Source organism: Lucilia cuprina, chromosome 4 (genome assembly GCF_022045245.1).
Source record: "Lucilia cuprina isolate Lc7/37 chromosome 4, ASM2204524v1, whole genome shotgun sequence".
NCBI lineage: Eukaryota > Metazoa > Arthropoda > Insecta > Diptera > Calliphoridae > Lucilia > Lucilia cuprina.
The window spans coordinates 34,830,122-34,836,858 of record NC_060952.1 but is presented as its reverse complement, the minus strand read 5'-3'; positions in this window follow the sequence as shown (position 1 = coordinate 34,836,858).

The following is a 6,737-nucleotide window of genomic DNA, read 5'->3' as shown; positions in this document are numbered from 1 at the left end:
GAGTAAAACAATTTTTACGAAAGGATAACACAGCATCCTTGACTCTCTTAATTCTATAACATAGCGCTCTTTGCAGACTGTATAATTTTAACAGTTTACACCCCAATTTACAGAGTAAACAGGATTCGTGTGTTATTCTCACACAATAAGATGCTGCAGTAATTGTTATACATAAGTAACATGTTGCTTGAAAGTGTTATATTGAATATTACGCAAGTTCTATAAAAAGGAAATTGTGTTATAACATTTAAATATTGCTTGTTTTAACACTAAAATGTTATATTATTCAACAATATTGGTGATTGTTGAAAATTGTAGCAGATAATAATGTTATTTAAGATTGCTGTTTTACATACAGCTTGCTGTATTGAGCATAACATTAATCAAGAATTTAGAAGTTATTATTACAGATAAACATCCTTTTCACTGGTAAGCCACATTACAGTAGTTAAATACTGAAAATTATATGTTCATGGTGGATAAACTAAATATTTATCTATAGCGATCTACGATACTCAGTTTCTTGGATTTAGTACCCGAATCCAATCAGTGATCCTAAAGGAGTGGCCTATCATCATGTAGTGTTCAACGCACCAATTATTACCAGGCAATTAGTGTACGTATAAGTTTAATTACAGTGGTATTGTCTTTAAATGTTTGTTCAAAAGGTTGAAGAATAAGGCAAATTAGTAAGAGCCCTTCTATCAACATATGATTATCCTACATAACCCCTAACATCGATATGCTTTGTTGATTTTTATACCCACCCAGCAAAATTTTTACATACCCTGTAAGTAAGCAAGTAATATATTTTTTTTCTTGGACCAGCACTCAGGGGTGCATTGTGCATTGTGCTGGAACTAGGAAAATGGGTTGTGGGATTGAAGATAGAGGGAGTAGTGTTTGTGGACATTTGATTTAAACCTTTTAACATCGAAAGTGGCTTGGAATACTTCTGCAGGACGTTTGTTCCACATACGAACAGTGCGGCTGAAGAATGAATTTTCCCTGTAATGTGTTGTGTGGTTCACTGGCCAATCGACCACAAATGGGTGTGTTCTTGAAGACAGTCGTGTGCTACGTAAAAATATAGGGTATCGGGAATGATTTCCCTAATTTCAGAGGAACACATTCCATTATAGTATATATAGAACAGTGAATCAATAGAGTTGGATACCCTACTGTCGCCAATAAGTACCTTCGTCTTCCATTGTACGCGGTCGAGTAGCTCCAAAATAGACCTCGAAGCTCCGGCCCATACATGGGAGTTGTATTCCAATTTCGGTCGGATGTAAGTGGTGTAAATAGTGAGAAAATCAAATGGAGAAAAGTGTAATTAGTTACTACTTATTTTTGTTCGACGATGACCAAAAAATAACTAGTTACAAATCTGCTTACCCAACTTTTTCGGATTCAAAACAGGTTTTACAGTTATTTTTCGTATTCTATTCTCTTACTCAATGCCCCATTAAAAAATAGTTTTATTATTCTATCTGGAATAGTTTTCACACAAATGTAAATATCAACATTTCTTGAAAAAAACTTCCAAAATCGACTACGATTAAAAACACTAACTAATTCCTTATTAGACATGCGCTATAGACAATTGACTACAAATTTCATTAAAAAAATATTGATAACGAGAACTCATTACCAAGTAATGTATGAAATAACTACATATCCTACAATACTCATTACCAAAATCTGAAAATATTTTACTGGACACCTTCAAAAAGATGGGGGTATATAGTTTTTGTCATTCCGTCCCGTTTGTTGAAAACACGATAGTGTCAAAACAGAAGTAGCTAGCGAGCTGATAACTGTCTACGAACATATTTTATAGAAATCTTAATCTCTTTGTAAAATTTTATAGGCATCGGTTCTATTTTTATTTTCACAAAACTGACTTATATCGATTTTTGTGGCCGGTTGTTAAGACAGTAGTGTATGTTAAAGTAATTTTTTAAAAGAGATTTTACATAGGGATAGCGTCAATTTTTATCAATATATTCCAAAAATCGTGAAATCTAAAATTCATAAAATCTTGCAATTACTTAAAAGTTCTTATGATATTATGGAAATAGTCTAAACTTTTTTGTTAGCTAAAAAATCAACAAAACGTCAATTTTTTAAAACAAGTTTGAATGTATTGTTAGGCATGGCCGTCCATAAGATACCCTAGTATATTTACTTTCTGTTGACACAAATTATTTTTCTATAAGAGGGTCTTCTAGATAAAAATCGATATTTTTCACTTTCAGGTCCTTATCTAAGATAGACGTATACTTTATAATTCTAATATCAATAAATCATTAACACGTATACGTACAGGTGCCTAATAAAAGAGGTGCAATTTCACAATATAAAACTTTCCACTTAAAATAAAGAAAATTATCAATATTTTTTTTATCTGTTATGTTTTTGTTATTGATAACATATATATTTATTCTCATAATTTTGCTTATGAGAATAAATTAAAATTTCAAAAAATTATGAGCATGACAGAAATTGAAGAAGTGAGTTGAGTTTTATGTAATTTTAGGAAGGCGACTTAGTATAGGGGATATGGTCAAACGAGATTCTACCATTACAATTAAGAAACTACAAAATTTACTTGTTCTTTTATGTAAAAGATATATTTATCCATGTCTCATATAATTAGGAGCTTAAAAAAATAAAATAAAAAATAAATAAAAATAAGAAGAAATAATACACTAATTATAACTCTTTCCCTAAGCTTTATGGGAAAGCTTATGTCTTGAACAACTTTAGGAAATAATAATTTTGATTTTTTCTCAACATTTTTTTAAGGAAATTTACCTTTTTTCTGGATAATGTCGAATTTAGTATTTTATTGCTAAATCTTCGTATTAATATAAATTTTACGTATTACTTTAAAACACTTATAATGATTTAAATAGCTTTTCGAATGAACATTTGTATGGCTAAAAATTAAAATCATGAACCAATATCCATCTTTATCATACCAATCGCAATTAGATAAAAGTTTCATAGAATTATTTTAAAAATTGCTAACTTTTATTCGTACACAATTTTTTTATTAGCCTTCTAGGAGTGTTCTTATGCTTTTTGTATTTTCTATAAGCAATCAGTTATATTTGATGAAAGGTCATGATTAAAATGTTAGTGAAAATCACACTTGCACGACTGATATAAAAATAAGTCAAGCATATATAACTTTTTTCATATTTTGATAGTCTTCTTGACATTTATGAAATCTAATAATATTGTATTAGAATGGAAAACCTTTTCATTTGTTAGAATGTTATAACATAAACTTCTACAATAAGTTTGTTTTATTATTTTTTTGTGTTTTGTACAAAATAAAATAAAATGATGAAAAGTATAAATAGTTTGTTTCTGTTTTGTAATATTCGAACCCAATTTTTCATTTGAAAATTAAAGGTATCGCAACCATGAATACAAATCATTTTAACATCGAGAATATAATAAGAAAGTTTTTTCTTACTATCGTCCCTTTTTTTTATTAACCATCTCTTTATTAACGGGTTTTTTCATACATAATATTTTCTTTGTCATAAACTTCTTTATTTCGTTCGCTCATTCATTTGTTCCGTCAGTCAATCACTCATCCACATATACGTTTCATGTATTATTTACTTTTAACACAAAAAGTTGTACGTTTATGCGATGGCCATCGATAAAGTACTTTTGGATTTTAAGGATTCTATGTAGAAATATTTTTTTTTTTTTGTGAAGAGAAGTGTCCTTTTAGGTCGCCTATAACTATATTTAATTTAGTTTGAATGCACTTCTTCATTTGTTCCTATTCGAGCTAGAAGAATAAATTTTAGTTATATTACTCACTAAGTTATTCAAAAGAGTTCATAATTGTAATTAATCTTGATTTTTATGAACCAATAATCTGTCGAGTTTTCCACATTTCTCCTGTGCCGGTAATGTTATGATTTTCTTAAAGTTCTATTTAAACTGGCTTCGTATAAAAATATGAGAATAAAGAAAAAATAAATAATAAAATTGTTAAATAAATGAACGAAGAATACGACCAAATATTCTTGTAAAGATATTTACTTACTGACCTTTTCATTTACAGTCCTTTTTGCCATACAAACATATGTTTATACCAGCAAACATTTAAAAAACAAAATTATTAACTAAAATGTGAATTAATTTTAGGTAAAATTTTTGTTAAAATCATTTTCTTCTTCAGATCCATGGCACCGCCAGTTAATGTAGTTTTTACTCCCGAAATTTTCAGTATGTGTTTTTATAAATTTTATAAAAAAAATTAAGGTTATATTGTTGTTTGTAATTACGTTTGTAACATATCGAAATATTGATCACTGCAAGTATATCTTTTCTGGGTACTTGTAAAAGTCTAAAACGATCTACTAAGTCGGCCCGTCTCTTGAAAGCACGACGGGGCCTAAACACGAGAAATTAGAGAGCTGTAACTTCAAAAATATTTGTGTCCTTCAAGTTGCCTTGCAGCAATTGTGATAAAATTTTACAATGATTAGTTGTATGTACCCACAAAATAAGTCCATAATTGTTTTCAATGAAATTCGCTATAAATAAGTATTTAGAAATCAAAAAAAGTTTTACCAACTTTTATGTGGATCGGTCGCTAACTGACTCCTAATATATGTCCCGTTGAGAAAATAACTTTAACACTTTATACTGGGAGAAAAATACTATTTCTATAAAGATATATTGTGTAAAATTTCATTGCTTTACTAGTATTTTCAACCTAATCATCAGCATTTAAGAACCTTATACGGGGTCTAGGGTCAAATATTATCCGATATCCGCCACACTATAACGTGATATTTATGGAACTGTCTTGTAATAAATTTCATGGAAATTGCTTAAAATTAAACGTATTTATGCGTATATAAGGAGTTTTCTGTGGGGTCATTTGTATTGTTCAACTGACATTACCCTTATTTAGTACCAAACAAACCTTACCTATAAGGAACATTTCGTCATATGAAATCCAAAAAGCCAAAAAAAAGAAAATCAATCTCGTAAAATCTTTATGAAAACAAAGAAGCCTTACGCCTTCCATTTTTCGGCCTATTTGACCAACAAAAACCTATTTGAATTTAGTTGAAAATATTAAAACTTACTATTTTTTAATGTAACTTAGGCCCTTTTGGTTTTCAGAAAAACAACTTCTCAAGGGCGTAAGTTTCTCATCTCCGTAATACTAAAGGCACAATTAGGACGAACGACGAATTTTTCGGAACGAATTTTCATCGTCAGATATAGAACACACTAAAGTATATGCAAAAACGCACAATCAATGCATATGACGAAATTCGTCATATGTAACGAACTGTGCGATAGGTTTATTTCTATTAATAAACCTATTTTGGGGAAAATAGTTTTAAGACCAATTCCGGTAGCCCAAATTTTCTGAAAATTGGCGGTTGTGAGCACAGCTAACGACAATAAAATATTATGTTCGAATATTTGAAATTATATTCGATAATTCGAAGTTATGTTAGAAAAATTTTTTTATGCTCTTAAAATAATCTCTAGGTCATAAAAACTAAAAATAAAATTTTCGAAAATTCAAAATTAAGTTCGAAAAATTTTTAAAGCTATTAAAACTAGTTCTGGTGGCCCAAATTGTCAGAAATTTGTCAGTTTGGAGTACACTTGATGACACTACAATAATATTTAAAATTAAGTTTAAAAATTCGAAATAATGTTCGAAAAAATGTTGATGCTGTTAAAATAATCTCAAAATTGGAGATATTCACAAAAATATAATTTTAGTTCTTTTCGAGGCCAGTTTCTTACATTTTCTAATTTCGAAATAATATTCGTATAAATTTTAAAGCTGTTAAAATTATCTCAAAATCGTGGAGATTCACAAAAATATAATTTTTGTTTCTTTTTCATTCTTTTTCCAACAAATTTTGAAATGAATTCGCAGTACGAATAATTTGATTATATTCAATTTGACGAATTTACGCGACGAATTGTTGTCTAGTTTGTCGTGCTATACGAAATTCGTCGTTCATTACAATTGTACGTATACCATAAGTAACACAAACACCAGAAATTTTCCTTCAAATAATAATTTGTCAATAAGAAATAAGCTTAACTGGAGAAAATGTTAAACATTGGTTTTTTGCTTCTCCTGAAAATTTTCTTCATTGTGATTTAGGGCGTTTTGGATTTCATATGTCGATTTTTTATTTAAAGAAATAAAGAAATTATAGATTTTTGGCCGGAATATACCACCGTGCAGTAAACCGTGAAATATAAGTATGACCACTTATCTACTAACATACTTCTCATTGGCTACTACTTATCGTTTTGATTACATAGAAGTACTATAATAATATCTTATTAATAAAGTGTTATATAAATAATTTTTAATTCATTAGTCAGCTTCTTGAGTGATGATATAGAAGCTCTATACGTTTTACCACACTATTTATAGTAAATAATCTTTCAAATTACTTGTATGCAATTATGGTAAGTACTTCAATAATGTCTTATTAATAATGTGTTATATACATACTTTCTAATTCAACAGATAGCTTCTAGCGTGATGATATGAAAGCTGTAATTTTCAAATTACTTGTTTGCATTTGTGGTAAGTACTTGCCTGCAATGACATCAGTAGTTGAGACTAGATTCGCAAGACTACATTATTATAGGCCTCAGTAATTATTTAATTTCCTATTGTCGAAGCACACAGATCTATGTAAACCCGT